Source organism: Papio anubis, chromosome 17 (genome assembly GCF_008728515.1).
Source record: "Papio anubis isolate 15944 chromosome 17, Panubis1.0, whole genome shotgun sequence".
Classification (NCBI taxonomy): domain Eukaryota; kingdom Metazoa; phylum Chordata; class Mammalia; order Primates; family Cercopithecidae; genus Papio; species Papio anubis.
The window spans coordinates 33,064,795-33,092,052 of NC_044992.1; the positions used below are offsets into that span (position 1 = coordinate 33,064,795).

The window sequence follows — 27,258 nt, forward strand, 5'->3', positions numbered from 1 at the left end:
CTCCACCTCCCAGGTTCAAGTGATTCCCTGCCTCAGCCTCTCGAGAAGCTGTGATTACAGCCCCGTGCCACCATGTTCAGCTAATTTTTGTATTTTTTTTAGTAAACACAGGGTTTCACCATGTTGGCCAGGCTGGTCTCAAACTCCCAACCTCAGTTGATCTGCCCACCTCGGCCTCCCAAAGTGCTGGGATTACAGGCGTGAGCCACCACGCCCAGCTGAGAATGTCAGTTTCAAATGCGAATCTAGGCCCACAGGGAGTTGTCTGTCTTATTGACTGCTGTTTTCCTACACTTGGATGATACCTAGCACACTGAAGGTATTGAATATTGACTGACTGAATGATTCATGGCTAGGAGTTAGTTTCAAGTAATAGAAATCCCAGCTGCAACTATTTAAAGCAGCATTCCCCAACCTTTTTGGCACCAGGGACCCGTTTTGTGGAAGACGATTTTTCCATGGACCGTGAGGGATGGTTTCTGGATGAAACTGTTGGCAGTACAGTTAGTACATCAAGCATTAGTTAGATTCTCATCAGTAGCCTGCAACTTAGATCCCTCGCATACTCAGTTCACAATAGGGTTCGTGCTCCAATGAGAATCTAATGCCGCTGCTGATGTGACAGGAGGCGGAGCTCAGGCGGCCATGCTCGCTCCTGTTTGCTTGCCACTCACCTCCTGCTGTGCTGCCCTGTTCCTAACAGGCTGTGGACTGGTCCATGCCTAGAGGTTGAGAACACCTGATTTTTTTTTTTTTTTTTTTGAGACAAAGTCATACTCTGTTGCCCAGGCTGGAGTGCAATCTCGGCTCTTGCAAGTCTGCCTCCCAGGTTCAAGCAATTCTCCTGTCTCAGCCTCCTGAGTAGCCGGGATTATAGGCATGCACCACCATACCCAGCTAATTTTGTATTTTGAGTAGAAACGGGGTTTCTCCATGTTGTTCAGGCTGGCCTCAAATTCCTGACCTCAGATGATCCGCCCACCTTGGCCTCCCACAGTGCTGGGATTACAGGCGTGAGCCACCACACCCGGCCAAGGACACCGGATTTAAAGGAAGAAAAAGGAATTTATTGACTTGTGGAACTATCAAAGAACAAAATTTCAACAAATCAAGTTTAAAGACCCTTTTGTTGGTAATTCATGAATTGGGCAGCATTTCTTCTATAAAATACAAAGGCACCCTGAGGAGCTGAGCAGAGGAGCTGGGCTTTACAGGCAGAAGAGGCAGAAGAAAGCAGAAACAAGGAATAAAAAGCAGTTTGGTTGTTTCAAAGTCACTTTTCTTATAGGATTAAAGCAGAAGGGACTTCCTTATCATGCTGGCCCAGGTTGATGGGGCCTCTTTGGATTGGTTGCTGTGAATCTTCCTTTTCTTTGGAAAACTGATCCACTTCTAAGTTCAGTTTGACTACGTAACAGCTAGCGTGAGTGACTCCATTCTGGTTTGATCTGATATGTTGGGGCCCAGTGCAGGAGCTCAGTCCAAACCAATGGCCTCACTGTAAGTTTTACTTAACAGAACTAAAAAGCCAAGGAATATACAGGCTTCAGGTATACCTGGAGTCGGGGCTCAAATGATGTTACCAGGACCACTGCTCTCCTGATGTCTCTGTTTTTCCTGCCTCTATTCTGGCTTTATTCTGAGGCATACTTTCATTTTATGGGAGGCAGATTGTAACCAGTAGTGGCAGGTGGTTTATGACCTTATAGAGCTACAGGCAGAAAAAGAGAAAGCTTTTCATTGCCATCAATATAAAGTTAAGTCCAAGCTGGGCTTGGTGGCTCACACCTGTAATCCCAACACTTTGGGAGACCAGGGCAGGTGGATCACTTGAGCCCAGGAGTTTGAGACCAGCCTGGGCAACATGGTGAAACTCTGTCTCTACAAAAATTAGCTGGGTAGGGGGGCGTGCACCTGTAGTCCCAGCTACTCAGGAGGCTGAGGCAGGAGGATCAATTGAGCCTGAAAGCTCCAGGCTGCAGTGAGCCATAATCACACCACTGTACTCCAGCCTGGGTGACAGAGCCAAGACCTTGTCTCAAAATAAAATAAAATAAAACAATATAGCCGGGCGCGGTGGCTCAAGCCTGTAATCCCAGCACTTTGGGAGGCCGAGGTGGGCGGATCACGAGGTCAGGAGATCGAGACCATCCTGGCTAACCTGGTGAAACCCCGTCTCTACTAAAAAATACAAAAAACTAGCCGGGCGACGTGGCGGGCGCCTGTAGTCCCAGCTGCTCGGGAGGCTGAGGCAGGAGAATGGTGTAAACCCAGGAGGCGGAGCTTGCAGTGAGCTGAGATCCGGCCACTGCACTCCAGCCTGGGCGGCAGAGCGAGACTCCGTATCAAAAAAAAAAAACCAATATAAGTTAAGTCCTGGGCCCGACATGAATTGGCCTGAATTGTAACATGTCTCCTCTCCCCAAAACCCATCACTGTGGCTGGGAATGCCATGATCTGATTATCCAGGTGCCATGCACATGCCCCCTCCCAGAGCTGAGGGTGGAACCAACATGGCAGAATTCCATGGATGAAAACCATGATGCTGCCAGTTGACTAAAGTTTGATAGATGCTGAGTCAACAAATAATGAGTGTCCGTTAGATCACCTATTGCTCACATTAGGCAGTCTCTAGTCTCTAAAGTAGCCACACAGCAGAATCACAGTGGTACCAAAACCAAAGGAGAGCCCAGCCTAGCTGCTGGAATGGGAATCCACAGGAAAACTGCAGCCTGGCTTTGCTGAAACGGGTCAGCCACAGTGCATTTTCAGTGTTGGCAGTACAGCCTAAGGATGTGACAAGATCCTCACAAGGTGACTCACAGCCACATGACATTTCTAAATGTGAGGAGAAAAGCTGAATGTCCCGATTGTGGCCATCAACTTATTGCCTCTTTGAGGATAAAATAATTCCCAGCTTTGGTTTCCTCCTCAGGAAACTGCAACTGGTAATACCTACCTTGTGAGTTATTGCAAAGATTAAAGAGGGGATCATGAGAAAATAGTGTTATAGCGCCTGGAAGAGAACAGTCATCTAATAAAAGTTAGTTTCCTTTCCCCAGACTTAACTACTCTGCTCTATTTTAATATAATGTATGCGAGTCACGTGTTTATGACATGCTAAACAGGCAACGGTTATAGGGCACTGACGAAGGGTTGGCCAATGGTCTAAGGACTTTATATTCAATAATCCATTTAATTTTTGGTTCCTCCCCACAAGTCTTTGGGGAAGAAAACATTATCCCCATTTTAGGAGATGTCCTGAAAGGTTGAATAACTCACCCACGGTCTCACAGCTAGTTCGTGGCAGAAATTATTTCAAACGCAGGCATTCTGACTGTAGGGCAGATGCTCTAAACCAGGACACCATACAGCCTCGTCCTGAGAACATCTATTTCTTCCACTCTGAGCTGTTTGTCTTATGTCTCTTGTCAAAGGACGCCACACAAACCAGCACTTAATAAATGTGTGAATTTTGCCCTGGCAGATGGTAGAGGAAGGAATAAAGATGCAGAGGGAAGTGGACACGTTGGAATAGATATTTTCTGTGAGGCCAGAAGACCTCCAGAGGATTATGCTACACACATAGGCCCAGAGCTTATGCTTCACTTGCCAAGGCCATCAGGAATACTCCAGGGAGCAGGTGCCAGCACCAGTGAGAAGTTCAGTGCTAGCAAGGGCTGTGGGTAGGAGATGCTGTCACAGAGCTTGGTTCATGGATAGCAATGAGCATGGTGGGCTCCTGAAGCAAGAGGCCAGGGGGCAGCACTTAACCTCTAGAAGCCAGAGGGTTGTAATTATAGTAATGACCAGCAAAGCAGAATGGCAGCCAAGGGAGCTTGATCCAAAGAGAGTTGTGGAGATAGTTCACAGAGTATGGTGTCCCAAAGGACAAAGTCAATGACCAGTCAATGGGGATGCTGCTTAATATGCACCATCAAAAGAAAGCAAGAATGAGGCTGGGTGCGGTGGCTCACGCCTATAATCACAGCACTTTGGGAGGCCAAGGCAGGCAGATTGCCTGAGGTCAGGAGTTTGAGACCAGCTTGGCCAACATGGTGAAACCCTGTCTCTACTAAAAATACAAAAATTAGCCGGGCATGGTGGCAGGCACCTGTAATCCCAGCTACTCGGAAGGCTGAGTCAGGAGAATTGCTTGAGTCCGGGAGGAGGAGGTTGCAGTGAGCCAAGATAGCGCCACTGCACTCCAGCCTGGGCAACAGAGTGAGACTCCGTCTTAAAAAATAATAATAATAAATAAATAAATAAATAAATAAATAAATAAATAAATAAAAGCAAGAATGGAGGAGCAGGAGGCTGCAAGATGTTGCCCTAATGAAACGTCATGGTTGGGGAAACAGCAAGAGTTCCATTTGAACTATAAAATATGGCTCCTGCCCTGGCATTTTGAATTCTTCGTGACCATGAATCAGCAGGTAAGAAGAGTTGCCATCTTGGCAAGGGTAATTTATCCTGATTAGCAGGAGGAGTTTGTGTTGCTATTATAAGTAGGGGCAATGAAGAATACATAGAGAACTCATGCAGTCCACTTGGGTGCTTTATGATACTCCCTGGCCCAACTGGGAACATACATGGATGAGTACAGCAACCTCAGCTTGAGATAAGTATGGTTACCAGTGGTTTCATTCAAAAATGAAAGTTTTGTCACACCACCAGCAAGTCACTGAGACCACTAGAGATGGTAACTGAGGGACAGTAAATTTGGAATGGATAGTGGAGAAGGGAGAGGATAAGTATCAGTTGCGATCCCAAGATCAACTGCTGTGACAAGGGGTATAGTTCATCCCACTGATCTGCCTCTTTTAAGTTTATCTGCAAGAACAGAGGCACACTGGAACCCTGGAGGAGCTGTTCCCTAAATGGGACGGGAGTTGCATGGTGCACGGGGTGGACCGTGGTAGTTGTGAAGACACACCACTTGGCTCTCCGTTCAAGAAATAACTTCCATTCAGCTGCAAGGAGAGTGGTTAGTTGACAGCCTCCAACTGCAGCAGCTTCAGACCACCTCAGTTTTCAAGCTAAGGCCACACTCTTCCTGAACCGTCTCCAGATAATAACCAAACATAGTGGAAGTACTAGGGGCTGGCTATTTCTGGCCAAAGCGGGTATCTTCCAATCGGCAGTCTTTGCTCTGGTGTTTCCCATTGAGTTGGCCAAAACTGTCAGGTGTGCATTGTATTCTGAGGTGCTCCTGTTCAATCCTGTTTCTTCCCCACTTTTTTTTTTTTTTAATGAGACAAGTTTACGGCTTTTTTTGTACCAGGCTGGAGTGTGGCGATCTCAGCTCATTGCAACCTCTGCCTCCCGAGATTCAAGTGGTTACTCCTGCCTCAGCCTTCACAGGTGGCGCTGGGATTACAGGCATGTGCCACCATACCTGGCTAATTTTGTATTTTTAGTAGAGATGGGCTTTCACTATATTGGTCAGCCTGGTCTCGAACTCCCAACCTCAGGTGATTTGCCCACCTCGGCCTCCCAAAGTGCTGGGATTACAGAGTGAGCCACCGCGCCCAGACTCTTCCCCACCTTTTTTGTTTGTTTGTTTTTCACAAGTATCAGATTAATATCATGGCCCAAAGGCTATATCTGTCCAAGCTGCTGATTCTCCCTTTTTTCTTTAACAGGCATTTCACCTGAATCAACTGTTTGTGTTCTTCACTCGGTCTCCTCACCTGCTTCCTGGAAGACCCAGCTGACACAGATGGTTACAAGAAATGATTTCCTCCCTATAAAACTTTAGGTAAATAAACTCTCTGAGCTTCACTTTTCTCCCTGTGGAAGGAGCATATTATTAACTCTCTCGCTGGGTAGTTGGGAGGCTTAAATATATAAATTTTAGATTTTTATGAGAATTAAATAAGGGAATGTGTGTGAGATGTTTTGCAAACAACCTTGCACATAGTAAATTCAATAACTTATTCAAATGGAAGAGATAAAGGCAGCCATGTGTGGGAACTTATTCGTTTTCTTTACTCCTGATGGATATGGCCGTTTGCCTAGCACTGGAGAAGCGTTATTTTTTTCCCCATTGCTATTAACATCTTTGCCTGCAGTGAGAAAAGAAGTAATGGTTGGCCAGGCGCGGTGGCTCAAGCCTGTAATCCCAGCACTGGGAGGCCAAGGCAGACAGATCACGAGGTCAGGAGATCGAGACCATCCTGGCTATGCAGTGGGGAGCGCCCGTCTCTACTAAAAATACAAAAAAAAAAACCTGGCAGAAGTGAAAGGCGACCTGTAGTCCCAGCTACTCGGAAAGAGCTGAGGCAGAATGGTGCCAGAAAACCAGTGAGGGCTGCAGTGAGCTGAATCCGGCCACTGCACACTCCAGCCAGGCGACAGAGAACTTTCCGTCCTCAAAAAAAAAAAAAAAAAAAAAAAAAAGAAGTAATGGTTATGCCAAACCAAGAAGATGAGAATAGACTTTTAAGTATACGATTAGCATTGTTTTAAAATATATATAGTATTAATAAAAATATATATATATTTGCTGATAATATTTAAAAATATATATACATATATATATACATTTTGAGATAGGGTCTTGCTCTGTCTCCCAGGCTGGATGGAGTGCAGTGGCATGACCACAGCTCACTGCAGCCTCAAGCTTCCAGGCTCAAGTGATCCTCCGAGGTTAGCCTCCCAAGTAGCTGGGACTACAAGTGCATGCTACCATGCCCAACTAGTTTTTAAATTTTTTTGCAAAGACGGGGCCTTGCTATGTTCCCAGGGCTGGTCTTGAACTCCTGGGCTCAAGTGATCCTCCTACTATGGCCTCCCAAAGTGCTGGGATTACAGGCATGAGCCACTGTGCTCAGTTATATATTTTTAAATGATATAATAATGACAATGAAAATTTCAGTTGGAGATTGAATTGTGATTATGTAACCAAATGATTTAAATCCGCAATGTTAAAACAGGAAGAACACTATATATTTTCCGTATCTGAAGACTCTATTACAAGATTGGGTAATTTATTCTTCTGCAATGAATTTTGATGTAGTATTCACAAGTCCATAACCAAGATATATTTTAGTTTTCAATAATATGTGGTTTCCTTTTTAAATCACAACGTTTCATTTGATTTCATTCTCATGTATAAAAATGTACACATCACTTTGGGCTAAGTTTTCGGCAAAGGTAGGAAGTGGAATACCATTAGGAACTTTATCCAAATGCTTCGAAGAGCATAGCTCAGCAAAAAAAAAAAAATTCCCCATCTAGGGGCTATAAACTGCCTATGATAAGGTTTGTACTGAGTTTAAGTCACATCCGAAGTACATTTATGGTACAGGCATTTATTAAAGTATTTATTACTTCCTCTAGCAAGCCCTTCAGCTAGTGGAATTTTAAGACATGTAACCTGGAGGATTGACTTAATTATATTCTGTATTTGATTTTAATGGAGAAACTCATCATTACAGTGCATGAAACTACGAGACAGAAATAACCATCCTTTAGGAGAGAGGCTAAGCTTTTTATGTTTAATTTGGTAATTTTCTGACAGCCACACCATTTTCTGCACCTGTTGTTTAAAAAATTAATTTGGAAGAAATTTCCTTACTGTAGGTGGACAATTTGAAAATGAAAAATTCTTACCCTGTGAATTTCTCACCCAGAGCACTTTAACTTTTCCACCAAGCATGTCCCCCTCCCTTCAACTCAAATCAATGAATTAACAAGTTTGAATGCACATGCTTTTCCTGAAAAAAAAAAAAAAAGATTTTTTTTTTTGTTATCTCTGTTGGTCTTGCCAAGTAGAATAAGAAGACTGCTCTTTCTGTTTCTTAGAATATCATCCTAAATTTCTGTTTCAACCACTGTCCTAATAACTTCCCTGAATGATCAGTTGGATATAAAATCATAAAGACATACCTGGTTTGGAATAATAACCACATTTCCCCCACTCTTCTACTTTAAAAAGACATTAGACCTTAACATCATATAATCCACATATTCCATACCTAGTCATTAGTTGCTATTCACAAAAGTAAAGTCATGTCACTCATGTAATATTTCTCTCTGTTCCACTGCTCCTGCCTGCAAGTGTTTAGAAGCTCTTCCTATCCCTGTCCTTGCTTCCAACATTGCACACATTTTCTTCTCGTGCTTAAAAATAAATGTCAAGTTCTTGATCTTTTGTTAAAGATTCATTGCCAAAGATGGTTTCACAGCAGGAGCCTTCCTAGGGAGAGAGTTGGCTCACATTCCTGCTAAGAATGTAACCTGGGAATGATGGAAAAATAATTATAATCAATGTCAGGGAGCATATGGGTTTCTACCGCGAAGCCTGCCAAGTAGGACCTGCACTAATCCTTTCCATCCATTATCAGCCAGTTGACTCTAACAGACAAATTCCTCATATTTGGATAAATGAAAGTCCAAATCTCACACATATTTCTCCCACATCTGAGAGGTTTCTGAGTGAAACCAGTGAATGCCTTGCATTTCTGAAGGTTAGTTTCCATAAAACTACATTATTGTGTTTTCTTGTCTGTAAATGTGGGATTGCCTTATTTCTACTGCATCCTTTAATGTGGGTGACCCTCTAAGGTCAGTACACACATAGTGAAAGACATGAGGCCATTCTAATATGTACATTGAAAAGAACCACATTTTAAAAGCTTTGTGGTGATGTGTGTTTCGGCTGGATACACCCCAACAGTATGTGTCGTGTTTTTAAAAGAGGAATTATGCTGAGTTAATTAAGTGGAAGCAGAAACACCTGGTGCATATCATTATGGAATAAGGCTCTGGGTGATTTAATTAAGATCTTTATGGTTACCAAGTGGCTTTCCAAGTATTTTTCCACTGAACTTATATTTTACTTTACCTTCCACCCTGCTTCTCTTCAGATATATGCCAGGTGGTATATAGTTCTTTTTTTTTTTTTTTTTTGGTGAGACAGTCTAGCTCTGTTGGCCAGGCTGGAGTGCAGTAGTGTGATCTCGGCTCACTGCAACTCCTGCCTCTCAGGTTCAAGCGATTCTCATGCCTCAGCTTCCCAAGGAGCTGGGATTACAGGCGCATGCCACCAAGCCAAGCTAATTTTTGTATTTTTAGTACAGACAGGGTTTCACCATGTTGTCCAGGCTAGTCTGGAACTCCTGGCCTCAAGTGATCCACCCATCTTGGCCTCCCAAAGTGCTGGGACTACAGGCGTGAGCCACTGTGCCTGGCCAGTATATAGTTCCTTTTAGGAGAGAATTTTCTCTCTGTAGAATCTCTGAATACGGGAAACCAGACATGAATTTGAATTCTCCTTATAAGCCTCTGTGATTCAAGGATTAGAGCAACTTGCCTCTTTTCTATATAGCGGAAAGATAAAATTCAGTCCATCCTAAACCAACATTCTTTTATTTTCTAAGCATCAATAAATCAATAAACACAATAAATATATTGTATGCCTTCTTGTTAAAAAAATGCAAAGTAGACAAAGCGGGGCATTCTAATTTAGAGTAGATGATTCTTCCAATATTTAGAACACTTCCAGCAAGGAGAAAAATGAACTGGAAATGAGGTTGCTGTTTGCTAGTATGGAACCCCATTCATAGATCTAGCACTCAACACAGACACAATAAATTGGGCAGTGGCCTCTCAGTCCTCTCTGCTCCAGTGGAAATATTCAGTATGGCTGTCCAGCTCTTAAGTCATATGCTAAAACAAAGATTTTAAAAGATGAGTTGTATATTGATATTGTGATGCCACTCCGCCATATAACTTGGCCCCAGATCCCACTGCTAAAGTTGTAAAAATGAAATGATTTTTGGCTGGGAACAGTGGTCGCACCTGTAATCCCAGAACTTTGGGAGGCGGAGGCAGGTGGATCACTTGAGCCCAGGAGTTTGAGACCAACCTGGGCAACACGGTGAAACCCTATATCTATTTAAAAGAAAAGAAAAAAAAAAAAAAAGAGGCTGGGCTCAGTGGCTGAAATCTGTAATCCCAGCACTTTGGGAGGCTGAGACAGGTGGATCACTTGAGCCCAGGAGTTTGAGACCAGCCTGGCCAACATAGTGAAACCCCTCTCTACTAAAAATATAAAAATTAGCTGGGCGTGGTGCTGCGTGCCTATAGTCCCAGCTACTCGGGAGGCTGAGGCAGGAGAATCGCTTGAACCTGGGAGGCAGAGGTTACAGTGAGCTGAAATCATACCACTGCACTCCAGCCTGGTGACAGAGTGAGACTCTGTCTCAAAAAAAAAAACAAAAAAAGAGCCAGGTATGGTGGTGCATGCCTATAATCCCAGCTGCTCGGGATGCTAAGGCAGGAGAATCGCTTGAACCCAGGAGGCAAAGGTTGCAGTCAGCCGAGATCGTGCCATTGCACTCCAGCCTGGGCAACAGAGCAAGACTCCATCTCAAAATAATAATAATAATAATAATAATAATAATAATAATAATAATGAAAGAAAAGAAAGAAAGAAAACAAATCATCGACCCCAATGCTGCATTATCAGCTTTCAGGAAGACTTGTATTTTACTTCTTATTCACCCCCGCTCCCACCTCACCAGCATGTATCTGTAAAACCTATGAAAACTTCAAGGTGACCAATACCCCTAAAATACGCCTGGGTGCAATTCTGTATTTGTAGAGTAAAATGAGTCAGATATGGACATCCTCACATAGCAACTGATCAGAGGAGGATGAAAACCAGAACTCAAAGACTTAAAGCATTTTCAACTGAGAAAAAAAATTCTAGCTATATCTCTGCAACTGGTTTGACAGAACCTAGAAATCAAATTTGGCAAATACTGGTCCCATGTATTTTGTGAGGATACTATTTATATCATCAAAAGACTCCATAGTTTGTTTGATGTGGTGGCCAAATAAGATTATAGAAGTTTTCTTTTTCTTGAGTAGGCTGTACTGTGCTTATTAATAATAAAAACACTTCACCCCCTTGTTCAGTATAAAGGCAGGCTCTAATGCCCTAGTGAATTGTGTCGTCAGGTTTATTAGTAAGTTGTTTATTTAGAAATCAAAATTCTATAAACCCAGTGGTATAAATGGTAGTTAAATTCCAAGCATAAGTCCCAAATCAGATTGACTTCTAAGTCATGGGAGCAAAACCAAGGCTGAGTTCCAGCTGCTGGGAGTGAACACCTGTGCCAGTTCTTCTCCATTTATCACCTGCTCAGTGCTCTGGAAGGCCAGCTTCCTACAGACTGATTTGTTCACCTGGGCTTCCTTGCTGGCTGGCTTTCAGTTGGCTTCAGTCAAGAAGGGGCACAGACTAGAAATAGGAGACGAGATAAGGTGGGGTATTTCTTTTTTTTTTTTAATTAATTAATTAATTAATTAATTATTTTTTTTTTTTTTTTGAGACGGAGTCTCGCTCTGTCGCCCAGGCTGGAGTGCAGTGGCCGGATCTCGGCTCACTGCAAGCTCCGCCTCCCGGGTTCACGCCATTCTCCTGCCTCAGCCTCCCGAGTAGCTGGGACTACAGGCGCCCGCCACCTCGCCCGGCTAGTTTTTTGTATTTTTTAGTAGAGATGGGGTTTCACCGTGTTAGCCAGGATGGTCTCGATCTCCTGACCTCGTGATCCACCCATCTCGGCCTCCCAAAGTGCTGGGATTACAGGCTTGAGCCACCGCGCCCGGCCTAGGTGGGGTACTTCTTCATCTGTTCCTCTCCTGCTTAACTGCCAGCAACCTGGCAATGGCTGTGTCCCTCCAAGACTACATTTCTAGGTGGGAAGCCTCTTCCACAGCCCCAGCTCTTACTGGGCTCTGGGAATATGGTTCCCTGCCTTTGGCCCCCAGTCTTGTAGGTATAACAACTCCTTGCTCTTGCTCCTCTCAGGTATCTGAACATCCTGTGTTGGTTTTCTTTCTTTTTTTTATTTTTTTATTTTTTTTATTTTTTTGAGATGGAGTCTCGCTCTGTCGCCCAGGCTGGAGTGCAGTGGCCGGATCTCAGCTCACTGCAAGCTCCGCCTCCCGGGTCTACATCATTCTCCTGCCTCAACCTCCCGAGCAGCTGGGACTACAGGCACTTGCTACCTCGCCTGGCTAGATTTTTGTATTTTTTTAGTAGAGACGGGGTTTCGCCATGTTAGCCAGGCTGGTCTCGATCTCCTGACCTCGTGATCCGCCTGTCTCGGCCTCCCAAAGTGCTGGGATTACAGGCTTGAGCCACCGTGCCCAGCCGTGTTGGTTTTCTTAACCCTGTCCTTGCCTCAGAGAATAATCTCTTCATTACAGTTTCTTCATTTGTGCCATCTCAGGAGAATTTCATTCATCAAGATCCTGACCAGCTGGGCGTGGTGGCTCACACCTATAATTCCAGCACTTTGGGAGGCTGAGATGAGGAGTTTGAGACCAGCCTGGCCAACATGGTGAAACCCCGTCTCTATTAAAAATACAAAAATTAGCTGGGCATCGTGGCTTGAGCCTGTAATCTCAGCTACTCGAGAGGCTGAGGCAGGAGAATCACTTGAACCTGGGAGGTGGAGTTTGCAGTGAGCCGAGATAGCGCCACTGCACTCCAGCTTGGGTGACAGAGTGAGACTCCATCTTAAAAAAAAAAAAAAAAAAAAAAGGCCCTGACCAAGAGAGTGAAGGAGGAAAAAGAGGAAAAAAATATTTCATGTTTCTTTCCTGAGTGCAGGAATCCCTGGTGGAATTTCAGACAGGATAATTCATGGATCTAACAGGTATTAATCATGTTCCTCTTATATGCCATTCATAATGAATAAAGTAGATCTACTTCCTGCCCTCAACAATAAACACACACATGAATAACCAAAATAGGTACATGTTTTGGAAAATCTTATGTAGGAAATAAACAGGGTGCACTGACAGAGAATCACTCATGGGGGAGAGCAGTTTTGGATAGGGTGGTCAGGGAAGGCCTCGCTGAGGAGGTGCCATTTAACTGAGACCTCAGGGTTGAGAAGGAAACAGCCACCGTACAAAGATCAGGCAAAGCACAGGGAACATGTGTTCCAGGCAGAAGGAGCTGAAGGTGTAAAGGCTTGGAGGTGGGAAAAGAGCTTTGTGGGAAAACCAGGACGTATGGCAGCTGTTTGACTTTGGAGGAAACAAAAGACATATTTGCAAGCCACATGGAGAGTGGAAGGAATACAAATGTGACTGGAGGAGGGGCCAGGTGGAGAGTGGGAGAGACGAAGCTGGACAGGAGCTCAGAGAACGCAGGGCAGGCCCTGTAGGCCAAGGTGAAGACGATGGTTTTTATTCCAAGTATAGTGGGAAGCCAAGAAGAGTTTTAAAGAGCAGAGTCATACAATCTGGTTTATCTTTTTAGAAGATCGCGCTTGCTGCTCTGTGAAGAAGGACTGGGCGAAAAACAAATAGAATCAGGGAGAACAGTCCGAGGGTGATCAAAATAATCCAGACGGAAGACGACTACGTTTTAGTCTGAAGTGGTGGGAGTGGTGATGGAGAAGAGCAGACGTCTGCGAGTTTTATTTTGGAGATAGAGCCACAGGACTTGGTAAGGATTGGGCATGCGGGGAGGCAAGGGGAAGGGAAGAGTCAGGGAAGCCTCCCAGGTTGCTGACTTGGGCCTCTGTCTGGAGGGTGAAGCTGTTTATGGAGAGGAGGAAGACTAGGGGAGGAATAAGGATGGAAAGATTTTTAAGATGAAGATGTCCACGAGACATCCAGGGAAATATCAAGCCGGCAGATGGCTGCCTGAACCTGGAGCCCAGTTGACAAGTTTGAGCTGGAGGATCTTTTTTTCTAATCTGTTAGTGGTCAAGTAGGCATCTCAGGTCAACCCGGCTTATGCCAAAAGAGACCTCCATGAGGTCTGTATGAACCTGTTAAAACTCTATTCGGGGCTTAGACATGAAGCCCCACTTAGTAAAAAGCATCCCTATACCCTGCTTTGTCATAAGTGCACATATTTTCTTTGAAGAAAAGGATTGCTAGTCAAAAACAAGATTTGAGAATTCCTAGGTCCCTGACTAAATACTGTCATAATCTTGCCCCTCGAGTTCCAATTTTAACATGACTTCATGGTATATTTAAAGAGCAAGCCCCAGAGTCCAGTTGGAGTGACAGACAATAATGTCCTCATGGGGAGACATAGGCCCATAGTAAGAGATAAGGTTCCAAAGCTTTTCCTTCTGGCTGTCATGGCAACAGCAGCAAGAGCTCTGGAGGTGGGAAGGAGGACAAGGAGGAGAGAGGAGCAACCAGAAGCTGTGGTGGCTGTTAGTCTGCAGAGAATAATTCAAGACAGATATTTGCAAGCTGCATGGAGCACAAGCCCTGTACATCCAGATTAGTTGTAAGTATACAGTTTGTAAGTGGACAATTTGTTCATTTTAAGAACCAGAGATACACATAAAAGCTTTGTCAGACTAGGGGGCTAGGAGTACATCATACATCTGTTTTATCCCTTGTACTCAGTGTACTGCCTGGGGCTCCATGTACTTGAATAAATGAACAAATGAGGTCTCAAAAGAAGAGTCACTACCCTGCTTATTTCATATGGGTTCAAAAGTTGCCAGGTGGATAGAGACTTTGGATAAAGATTTTAGTTTACATCAGAACCATATGCATATGGTGGTCAGTGATTACAGAGTGACAAGCCTGAAAAGAAAACTAGCCCCCAAGCCAAAAGCCCGACTTGGTCGGGGGTGGGACGCGGGTCTCGTTCTCCGAGACTGAAGCTGAAATTATTTACTAACCATGGATAAGTTATATAATTGTATACTTCCCATCAGGATCCAGTTTATGATAGATTTTGGACTACTTTTTTTTTTTTTTTTTTTTTTTTTGAGACAGAATCTCGCTCTGTTGCTCAGGCTGTAGTGCAGTGGGGTGATCTTGTCTCACTGCAACCTCCGCCTCCCAGGTTCAAGTGATTCTCCTACCTCAGCCTCCCAAGTAGCTGGGACTACAGGCGTGTGCCACTATGCCCCGCTACTTTTTTATTATTATTATTTTTAATAGAGATGGGGTTTCACCATATTGGCCAGGCTGGTCTCAAACTCGCGGCCTCATGTGATCCTACTGCCTCGGACTCCCAAAGTGCTGGGATTACAGGTGTGAGCCGACATGCCCGGCCTGGACTAGATTCTTGAGGTGATTAAATATCATCTATAACTGGGAATGTAACAAAGGCTGTGGAAGTAAGGAAAGGTGATGGTGTGATAAAAGAATACAGACAAAAGGGCATGGATTCCTGCCTACCCTAAAAACAAGGAGACTTGAGGAGTTAAACTTTGTTCAAGAGAGTTTAGTATACCTGATGCTCACAAATATCCAGATATTTGAAAAAGAAAATCCCCAGTGCTGTGGACCCTTGGAGAGCCTATGTCAAATATCCCTCAAGACCTTTCATGTGTCTTTGCTCTAATTCTGTACTCACCAAGCAATCAATATTTTCATCACTAATTCTGTTTCTTTATATGCTGACAAGGATACCCTGAATAAAAAACATGCATATCTGATAATAGGAAAAGTACATTCCCCTCTCCTAATTGCACTGATAATAAAATTCAGACACCTGATTATCAAGGTCTTCCAGCCCTCCTGATTTGCCTCTGATGACCTCTGTGATCTCAGCTGCTGTCACTCTTCCCTGTGGCACTAGGCCCTAGTCACCATGGCCTTCTTTCCATTCCTGCAATACCATAGACATCGCGCTCGGTCTTCCCCTTCCAGTTTCACCTGCCAGCCCTGCTCTTCCCCGATATTCTCATGCTTGGTTACCTCTTACCTGCCCATCAGATCTTAGTTCAAATGTCACCTCCTCAGAGAGATCTCTGTGCCCATTGTTGCAACCTTTCCCCATTTTACCTCCCCTAATGGTCACTTTCTATCCCTTAGCCTGTTTTCTGTTTCACTAAATAATATCTTATTTGTGTACTTCCTTATTATCTGATTCTCTCCATTGGAATACAAGTCCAACGCCACTGTAGCCCCAGCACTTGGCAAAGACTCAAGACTCAACAAGCATTTGTTTAATGAATGGAATGTGGGAAAGAATAAAATATGAGCTGCTATAGATGAGAGAGAGGAGATACAAATAGGGACCACATATGAGGTAAACAGAACCTTCCCATGCTCCCATACTGTGACTTTTATAACGCACCACTCATTGCTAATACAGCTCATGCATGTAGCTTGTCTGTCTGTGTATGTCCCTTTACCCCTACCCTACTTTATTATTATTATTATTATTATTATTATTATTATTATTTTGATAGAGACAAGGTTTCACTCTGCCAACCAGGCTTGAGTACAATGACATGATCATAGCTCACCGCAGCCTCAAACTCCTGGGCTCAAAGGATCCTCCTGCCTTGGCCTCCCAAGTAGCTGGGACTTCCAGCGTGCACCACCATGCCTCGCTAATTTTTAAATTTTTTGTTGAGATGGGGTCTCACTATGTTGCCCAGGCTAGTCTCAAATGCCTGGCCTCAAGTGATCCTCCCACCTTAGCCTCCCAAAGTGTTGGGATTACCGTGAGCCACTGTACCTGGTTCTACTTCACTTTAGACTGTGAACAACTTGAGGACGAGGACCATCTTGTTCATGTTGGCATCCCCATGGCCAAATAAATGTCTGTGGCACCCTTTAATGCCCCTCTGATGGAAATGGGAAGTTCAGAGACAATTTTGAGGTTTCCTACTGGGTGAGCTTGGCTTAACTGGCTGGGTGAGAGCCTGCCAGAATGAGCAGTTTTTATAAGACGAAAGAAAAAAGATGTGCGTGGGTAGTGATAGCACCAAAAGATAGCTTTGGGTGGGTCCGTTAGCCCTTCCTCCTCTGTAATCTCCATCAGCATCCTCCAGATCTAAAAAGATTCCAGGGAATTGCCTCAAGCTTCCCCCATTGTGCTGCCCTGATTGCCCCCAGATTGCTGCCCTGAGCTTTTCCTGGCTAAAAATACCATAGCCTCACCTACCACCAGGGATAGGGTTAAAAACATAAAAATAAAAATAAAGAAGGAAATGCCAGAGCCATCCCTGTACATAAAAGTTAGACAGGGCTGTGTGCGGTAGCTCACACCTGTAATCCCAACACTTTGGAAGGCCAAGGTGGGAGGATCACGAGGTCAGGAGTTCGAGACAAGCCTGGCCAACATGGTGAAACCTCATCTCTACTAAAAATACAAAAAAAAAAAAAAAAAAAAAGCCAGGCATGGTGGCAGGCGCCTATAATCCCAGCTACTCAGGAGGCTGAGGCAGGAGAATTGCTTGTACCCGGGCGGTGAGGTTGCAGTGAGCTGAGATCACACCATTGCACTCCAGCCTGGGTGACAGAGTGAGACTCTGTCTCAAAAAAAAAAAAAAAAAAGAAACAGCTCTCACTTGACCAAAGTCCAGAAACGGACTTAAGAAGACAGGCCAGCTGAAAACAAGGGTGCACAAAAGAGCACCAGTGAGAACCAGCATTCAACAAGGAGTGACTGGAAAGAACTGTTTAACGTTTCAAACATTGCCAGCTGAGTAACATGAGAGCGAACTCGTTATTTAGCTCAACTATATATAGTTTGCATCCTGGAATCCACTCATACTCATACTATATATAGTAGAGTTTTATGCGTGCACTTGAATTGATTGTGTGTGCTGGACTGGACTGAAGTGTTCCTGTGGTGCCAGAAATGAAGAGAAAATGGAAATCTTCCATGGGCCTATGGGTATGTTCATTACCACTGTTGCCATTTTCACAAACGTGTGACGGTGGCAGAAAGCTAATTGAGACCAGCCATGGAATAACAGGGCAGAAACTGGCTAAGGAATACTTTGGTTTGAGAATTTCTCTTGGAAAGATGCCTCCTTTCCATCTATTCCTTGTGGAGTATTTAAAGACTGCCTATGGTCATTGATCAGGAATAATACATATTAAAAGAAAGTTTCAAGGTCTAAATAATACCGAGGTGTTATACCAAAAAAAAAAAAAAAAAAAAAAAACCACAAAAATAATTTATTGTCTGGTCTAACTCAACAAAACAGTTCTATCAAACTACTCATCATTCCCTGGCTCCTAAACTTCAGTTTTTGGAATATAAGCACTTTTCATGAACTTCTGCTTTTTCTTGATTAGAACAGCAATTTTTCTGACCTGCTTTGAAAAGTACAGTGTACTCTGGATAGCCCATTTCAGGCCAAAAAAATCCCTTATTTTAAATCAGGAGTCTCAAATCTCTTTTGAAAAGCTGCTTTTTTAGGTCGGGCGCAGTGGCTCATGACTGTAATCCCAGCACTTTGAGAGACTGAGGCGGGTGGATTACTTAAGGCCAGGGGTTCGAGACCAGCTTGGCCAACATGGTGAAACCCCCATCTCTACAAAAATTGCAAAAATTAAGCAGGCATGGTGGCTCATGCCTGTAGTCCCAGCTACTTGGGAGGCTGAGGCAGGAGGATCACTTGAGCCTGTGATGCAAAGGTTGCAGTGAGCCAAGATGGTCCATTGCACTCCAGCTTGAGAACATGGTAGTGTTTTTTGGTTGTTTTTTGTTTTGTTTTGTTTTGTTTTTGCGATGGAGTCTCACTCTATCGCCCAGGCTGGAGTGTAGTGGCTGCAATCTCGGCTCACTGCAACCTCTGCCTCCTGGGTTCAAGCGATTCTCCTGCCTCAGCCTCCTGAGTAGCTGGAATTACAGGCACCCGTCACCATGCCTGACTAATTTTTGCATTTTTAGTAGAGATAGGGTTTTGCCCTGTTGGCCAGGGTGGTCTCGAACTCCTGACCTCAGGTGATCCGCCAGCCTTGGCCTCTGAAAGTGCTGGGATTACAGGCGTGAGCGACCATGCCCAGCCAAGAGTAGTGTTTTTACTGTCCAATATCTAACATCCCTTCCTGACAATATACCCCAGTTTCACTTTTCTACCTATGCACTTCAAATGAAGCACTTCACTCCTGTACCCACAGTGGGGCACGTAACCCAGACTAGGCCAATGATGGCATGCTCTGTTTGGCGACAGTGATTGATGAGATGGGCAAAGGATTCAAACTGGGCCAATCAAAGCCCGTAAGACTCAATTCTGGAACTTTTATGGAAGCTATTAGAGGAAAAGTGGATCTTTCTTCTGTAATTGGTTGTCGTAATGTTGATAGCCTGTAGCTGCTGGTGACCACTGGCAGGGTCTGAGAACAGAACCAACTCTGAGGAAGCAGAGCTGTGGACTGGATCCTAGTGTTCTCTAGCTTAATTCCTGAGTCAAGCTGTGCCTGAAGGTCTAGGCCTGGACTTTTCAGTTTACCTCAATCAATTCCCTTTCTTTGCTTAATCAGTTAGGGTTGAGTTTTCTGACACCTGCATCAGATGCACGTGGAGCTTGCAGGAAAATGTGGTGCTTGAGGAGGAGAGGATTCACTGGGTTGAGAATTCATGGAGCCGGTGGGAGCAATTGGCATGAGGGTCTACCAGGAAAGGCCTAGAGATAGCTCTATGGATCTCAGTCTACTGATTGAAGATCCTGATCTTCCAAGTAATTTTTATTTTAATTGTGTGTTTCATGATTCAAAAATCAAAACTAAATAGGAAGGTATACACAAATAGGTTCCATTCCTTCCTTTGCCCCTCTTTCCTCCATGGGTAACAATTCTTGTTTTTTGGTCTATTCTTCAGTGTTTCTTTATGCATCTACACTCAAATATGAATATATTTTTAAAAGATACTATGCTTTGCTCTGTTCTACATGCATTTTGTTTCTTCAATATATGTTCATTCAAAGACTATCCTTCCTTGAAACTCTATAGTGCCTTTGAATATTCCTGGTCACCTGCCACATAATACTTCAGGTGGCTCAGAGCCTCATCTATCAAGCCCTACCACTTCTCTGCTCTGTTACCCTAGAGACACCTTGGTTTAATACTGGAGAATCCTATTTCACTGGTGTCACAGAATTACAATCAAGCAGCTAAAATATGGATGTGACTGTAAGTTAAAAAAAGAGAAACACATTTAGAAAGTCTAATATGAATAATACTAACAAATAGAGACTATTACAAAGGGAAGGGAATTGCTACAAAAATTAAAAAGCTATGAAAAAAATCTAAATTTTTGGCCAAAGAGAGATTAACATTGACAGACAGGTACATTGGCAAATATCCCAGAAAGAAGAGTACTGTATTAATTGCCACCAAATGATCTATGATTTTGAATTCAGTCAAAATTCAGTCCTCTTAGTTGGGCAAAAATCCCTGATCAAAGCAATGCACTGACCCACATGCTTTTAACATTCACAGATGTCTTACTGACCCTTTCAACAGACTGACTTAAACAGGGCTTAGATCCGGCCTGACAGCCTTGGAACTGAAAACGCAGGATAATTCACTTAGGGCAATGTGAAAGAGAACATTTCAAACTGAGCCTACACGGTGGAAGATCTAAAATTAGTCTTTTTCTTAAAAGTTATATTCAGCCTTTAGTATGCGAGAAAATATCTAAAAATAGGAATTTCAGTGAAACGATGGAGTGAAAATGAAAGGTAATCTACAGATACACGTAAGATTCACTGCAGACAGACTTGATAATTCACCCTATTCTGTTAGGCATTTGGCATTTGGATGGACTGAGCCCAGTGCTTGGCATGGCCTGGTTGCTGACTACGTCTTTGTGGGTGAATGAACGCACGAATGTCTCTGCATATTTTCCCGTAATACGTAGGGGCAAACCACCATCTGTAGATGATAACTTCGTGTGTTTGGGTTCTTATGCAAGGGCTTCTTAGCTGTATTTGATAGGAAAAAACTATTGTAAGAAAAGGAAATTGCCATTGGATCTCATTTTAACTGGCCACTTTTTTTTCTTATATTACAAAACTGTGTATTGATACACCTAGGAGAGGTTGATGTTTTCTCTGGATTTGGTTAGATTTTAAATGAGTTACATAAACATATTTCTATTTTTATGGTCTCATGCAGGTCTTAATTAGAAGTAAATGAGTCAGGGATTATGTTCTTTTATCCTATAATAAATTAGTGTTTATTTTTTCCTTTCCTTTTGATCTTCTGAAATTCTAACTAGGGAGTTAGAAGACTCAGGAGAAAAACATTTTTAAATTTTTAGATAAATATATTTGCCATTTGTGTTTTACCAAGCTACAAAACCCAAGGAATAAATAAAAACGCAAAGCAGACATTTTCAAAGAAAATAAGCCTTATAACAATATATTGCAGTTTCTGTAAATCAGCCTTAAAAATTACGGTTAAAGTTTTATCTTTTTGGTCTGAAAAATGAAATACTTTTTTGTTATACAGATGATACTGTGAATGCATTTCCAGATGCTAGGATCTTGGGAACAATTGTGGAACATACTTTATTATATAATATGTGCTATTTTTAATTAAGATATGTGGTTTATGGTATTGCCAAATTGCAATAACTTTATTTTGGGTGCAATAAGGCAATCAAATAACATGCATTTTGGAGCTAATGCTATTATTCTAAGAAAGCACATTTACAAGGGTTAATTCAGCATTATTCCAGTCATAAATCTGTAGACTCAAAATGTGATTTAGCTCATGGATTTACACTTGTAAAATAAGCAAGGTTTTAATTAAAAGTCAATAGATTATGTCTAAGCATCAATGAATTTTTTGCCCTCGGGCATAAACCATTTCTATATTAGGTAGCCTAATAGAAAACACTTTACTTTCAAGGTTTTATTTCTTCACCAACACACCATGTGTGAAACAATCCATTCTTGGCACAATATATTATACAATGTAGCTTGATTATTTACATATGTTTCTGCCATTTGCAAAACCCATACTGTCCTCAGAAGGTAGTACAGAGTATATTAGGCTACAGACTACAAACAACAGAAAAATAAGTTGGTCCACAATTTGAATAGACTAGAATGTGTAACCAAGGAACAATGGAGACACTCCTTGTTTGTGGCTTTTTTAGAATGTAGTAAACAACTGTCTTTCAGGATGGGCCACCAACCAAAAATTGTAACAAAACAAAATCTTAAGGAAGCCTTGCAGAAGAGAAACTAGTGCATTAGATGAGCAATCCAAAGAGAAAAAATAGAGACAATGAAATGTGCAAGAAGGTTTGGCCATGAGAAATCAGAACTTTATGTGTACTTAACTAATCCAAGTCTGATTCTGTTATGATGCAGACCTAACAATCTAAAAACAAGTACCAGATCTAAAAACACATGGATCTAAAAACAACTACAGCAATTAAAACCTTCCACTCTATTTCTTCTCTCCTTTTTTTTTTTTTTGAGATGGAATTTCACTGTTGTCACCCAGGCTGGAGTGCAATGGCACGATCTTGGCTCACTGCAACCTCTGCCTCCCAGGTTCACACCATTCTCCTGCCTCAGCCTCCCAAGTAGCTGGGATTACAGGTGTCCACCACCACACCCAGCTAATTTTTTGTATTTTTAGTAGAGACGTGGTTTCACCATGTTGGCCAGGCTGGTCTCAAACTCCTGACCTCACGTGATCCACCCACCTTGGCCTCCCGTAGTGCTGGGATTACAGGCGTGAGCCACCACGCCCAGTCTATTTCTTCTCTCCTAACAGCTAACTGTGCCTTTACTGAGGTTCCACTTCATCATACTTTGCTCATCAAGGATCTTTGATTCACTTTTACTCTTTACTGATTTAATTGACAATGATGGTGTTATAAATATCAAATTATTCTTCATGAAATTATCTACTTTATAATGACTAAATGTCACCATTAAATTCTAAATCCACTTCCCTTATAAAAATGTCTTTGTGGAATGAGTCATATTTCTTTCACTGTTTCTTAGAGCTTCTTATCAGGCATAATTTAAAAAATAGTATCAGGGCACAGATCTGCTAGGTCTCCAATCATTTTACTGGGCATTTAAGTCTAATACTGCATTGTGTTAGGGCATGCAAATACATGCAAATACTGTTGCATTTGTGTTAGGGCTGTTTGTACTGGACCTGAGGTTTTATGAAGCAGCCAATGCGGGATTAAATTTAGTTTAGGTTAGGTTTTTAGTCACTGGCTATCATAATATACGTTTTCTTTTTCCTTTCTTTTTTTTTTTTTTGAGACGGAGTCTCGCTTTGTCGCCCAGGCTGGAGGGCAGTGACAGGATCACGTCTCACTGCAAGCTCTGCCTCCCGGGTTCATGACATTCTCCTGCCTCAGCCTCCCGCGTAGCTGGAACTACAGGCGCCCACCACCACGCTCGGCTAATTTTTTTGTATTTTCAGTAGAGACGGAGTTTCACTGTGTTAGCCTGGATGGTCTTGATCTCCTGACCTCGTGATCCACCCGTCTCAGCCTCCCAAAGTGCTGGGATTACAGGCATGAGCCACTGCACCCGGCCCTTTCTTTTTTTTTTTTTTTCTTGAGACAGAGCCTTGCTCTGTCGCCCAGGTTGGAGTGCAGTGGTGCAATCTCGGCTCACTGCAACCTCCACCTCCCAGGTTCAAGCAATTCTCCTGTCTCAGCCTCCTGAGTAGCTGGGACTATAGGCTCATGCCACCATGCCCAGCTAATTTTTGTATTTTTAATAGAGACGGGGTTTCACCACATTAGTCAGGCTGGTCTCGAACTCCTGACCTCGAGCGATCCACCCACCTGGGCCTCCCAAAGTGCTGGGATTATAGGCGTGAGCCATTGTGCCCAGACTTACATTTTCTACTATGTGCATATTTCTGTACATTTCTATAACATCATGTTTTTGCTAACTTTGTGGAATTTGCAACTCTAATTATTTCAGAAAATTTTTTAAATCCTTAAAACAAGATTAAATCACTTACATTTAAAAATATAATATATAGGCCGGGCGCGGTGGCTCAAGCCTGTAATCCCAGCACTTTGGGAGGCCGAGATGGGCGGATCACGAGGTCAGGAGATCGAGACCATGCTGGCTAACACGGTGAAATCCCGTCTCTACTAAAAAATACAAAAAAAAAATTAGCCGGGCGAAGTGGCGGGCGCCTGTGGTCCCAGCTACTCGGGAGGCTGAGGCGGGAGAATGGCGTGAACCCGGGAGGCGGAGCTTGCAGTGAGCTGAGATCCGGCCACTGCACTCCAGCCTGGGCGACAGAGCGAGACTCCGTCTCCAAAAAAAAAAAATATATATATATATAATATATATATTTTTAAACAAATATATACATTATACCCTCTTTGTAGAGAGAAGGAATAACTCCAAACTAAATTCAAATAGATGTGGACATTTCTTTGCCCCAGATTCAGTTACTTAAAACAGAGAACTCTTTGTGTAGTTCTCATGGTAAAGGAGAAGTCCTAATGATCAGTATTCCACAGAATTCTATCCAACCAACCTGTGTTGAGTTGCCTTTTTTGGGAATGTTGTTTGCATAGTTTAGGCAAAAAAAAAAGAGGAAATGTCCAGAAAGCAGCAATGGGAGAGGAAATAAATTCCTGTAATGTTAAGTTCGTATACATGCACTCTAATGATTTAAACATTACCCAGCACACGTGCTGGTCAGCTCAAGTTGCTAAATAAATATAGGTCCCAGGAGGTTAATAAGCCTACCTGTCACCTTTGGAGAACTCTTGTTACAGGTCAACCATTTCCTCTTCCTGTCCCTACCTCTCAATAAGTGACTTCTGTTTTACATTATCCAGAGTAGCAAAGTCCAACTTAAGTAAAACTTCACGGTTGTTGTTTTTTTCTTTTGAGATGGAGTCTTGCTCTGTCACCAGCCTGGATTGCAGTGGTGAGATCTTGGCTCACTGCAACCTCTGCCTCCTGGGTTCAAGCAATTCTCCTGCCTCAGCCTCCCGATTAGCTGGGATTACAGGCATGCGCCACCACACCCAGCTAATTTTTGTATTTTTAGTAGAGATGGGGTTTCACCTTGTTGGGCAGGATGGTCTCAATCTTTTGACCTCATGATCCACCCACCTCGGCCTCCCAAAGTGCTGGGATTACAGGGATGAGCCACCGCACCCGGCCAACATCATGGTTCTTAATGAGAAGAGTTTCAAACGGCTTCATAGTTAGCTTTCCGTGAACTGCCAGGACTAAAGAGCTGTTACTGAAATAGCTGTATTTTCTTTATAACCAGTTCTTGCCCTGGGACTAAATCATGTTTGGTTAAGGATACTAAATTGAGACAGGCTCCTTCATTTAAAAAAAAAAAAAAAAAAAAAAAAAGATTAGGACAAGTTCTGCAATGTTTTTGTAATAATTCAAACCGAAAGCAAATGTTCCATTTTTCAGCCATACAAAAAAGAACGAGTGTATACTTCATCTTATTTATTTTTCAAGTTATTGCCAAGAAAAGACAGTTCTTTACACAAACCTATCTGGACTTAGAGGTAAAAGAAAATGGACTCAGTACTTGTCTTAAGAAGAAGGACGCTGTGGACCCAAAACAGAGGAGACTGAGAGGAAATGGCAAAAATGTTACTCACTCAGACCTGAAGGGGCAATCCCTGATTTGAGATACTTTAGAATATCTTTAGAATATGTACTTTTTAAAAAAAAAAAAAAAAGAATATTCTGGTAGTGTTTACCTTTTTATACTTTTCTCCTTTGAAACCTGGCACTCTCAAATCCAATTACCGTGGTGGTGATGATGATGATGATGATGATGGTTTGAGACGGAATTTTGCTCTTGTCTCCCAGGCTGGAGTGCAATGGTGTGCTCTCTACTCACTGCGACCTCTGCCTCCTGGGTTCAGGCGATTCTCCTGTCTCAGCCTCCCCAGTAGCTGGATTACAGGTGCCTGCCACCACGCCTGGCTAATTTTTGTATTTTTATTAGAGATGGGGTTTCACCATGTTGGCCAAACTGCTGAGATTACTGGCGTGAGCCACCATGCCGGCCTATTATTATTATTATTATTTTAGTGGCATGGTCTCGCTCTGTTGCCCAGGCTGGAGTCCAGTGGTGTGATCATGGCTCACTGCAGCCTTGATCTCCTGGGCTCGAGCGATCCTTCCACCTTAGCCTCTCAAGTAACTGGGACAATAAGCGTGCACCACCATACTCTGCTCATTTTTACGTTTTTTTGTAGAGATGTTGGGGTGGGGGTCTCACCATGTTGCCCAGGCTGGTCTTGAACTCCTTACCTCAAGTGATCCTCCCACCTTGGCCAATTATTATTTTTATTCTCACTCCTGGACAGCTATACATGTCTCCCATTACCTTCCCTCCACCTATCATACGATATGGCTTCCTAGCTCTTCCTTGATCTCTTCATTTTACCCTTCTTTCCTCTTTCTTACCTTTCCTCCTGAAGACGCTTATTACTAAGCAGTGTTTCCAGGTCGTCTGTCATGTCCCAAGCACACATCTTAGGATCGCCTCAGGCTTTTCCTTTCCTGTGTCCACCATGGGCAGCCATGTGCTTGCTGCCCAGTCCTGTGATTCATGAATTCCTCTTAACCTACTCTGTCCCTTTTCAAATGATAAAGGCGCTCTACGGCTGAAAACACATCCAACTAGAATGAACATGAAAACTGGCCAAAGAAAGAGCCTTCATTTCCCCTTCTCATGTTTAGGAGGAAATACATGATGTGAGTCTACATCTGTGTTAGCTCGCTTAGTTTATACAGTTCGTTCAAAAAAGAGTTTTGATTCTTGGCACTGCCACTTACTGTCTGGGTGATCTTGGACAATTTACTTAACCAGATGCCTGAAATCCTTTTTGGAACAAGGCAATGCTTTAAATAAATGAACTCGCTCAAACTTAATTTCCTAATTATGGAGGAAATCTAGCATAGAGATTAAAAGCATAGGCTCTGGACTTAACTCTAGTTGGGTGGGAGTCCTGGACTTTCCAGTGACTTGATAGGTGGCCTTAGTTTCCTCATTTGTGAAGTAGGTCAAATAATTATGCAGTATCAACCTAATAAGGTTGTGGTGAGCACTGGATGAGAAATGCATAGAAAGCTAAAACAGTGCCTAGCAGTGCATAAATGTTAACTATCACTATCACGAAGGCTGTTATTCTTAATATGGTACCATTGGGCTGGGCACGGTGGCTCACGCCTGTAATCCCAGCACTTTGGGAGGCTGAGGCGGGTAAATCACCTGAAGTCAGGAGTTCACAACCAGCCTGGCCAACATGGTGAAACCCCGTCTCTACTAAAAATACAAAAAATTAGCCAGGTGTGGTGGCACGTGGCTGTAATCCCAGCTACTTGGGAGGCTGAGGCAGAAGCATCGCTTGAACCCGGGAGGTGGAGGTTGCAGTGAGCCAACATCACACCATTGCACTCCAGTCTGGGCAACAAGAGTGAAACTCTGTCTCAAAAAAAAAAAAAAATAGGGTACCATCATGACAATTAAAAGCTCACTGGCGGCCGGGTGCCGTGGCTCACA

The 27,258-nt window shown here is 43.1% G+C and overlaps 1 long non-coding RNA gene across 3 annotated transcripts in view; it reads left to right on the forward strand.

The window, feature by feature from the left end:
• The window catches only part of LOC103878799, a 137,999-nt gene that overhangs the window by 56,247 nt on the left and 54,494 nt on the right, over positions 1-27,258 (forward strand). For 2 of the 3 annotated variants that reach the window (XR_639148.4, XR_002517866.2), the window contains 3 exons: positions 5,646-5,761; positions 13,289-13,477; positions 14,134-14,454. This is a non-coding gene — a long non-coding RNA (uncharacterized LOC103878799). Of the gene's footprint in view, positions 1-5,645; positions 5,762-13,288; positions 13,478-14,133; positions 14,455-27,258 lie in introns of those variants that run through there. The other variant, XR_001896067.3, reaches the window with a different exon arrangement.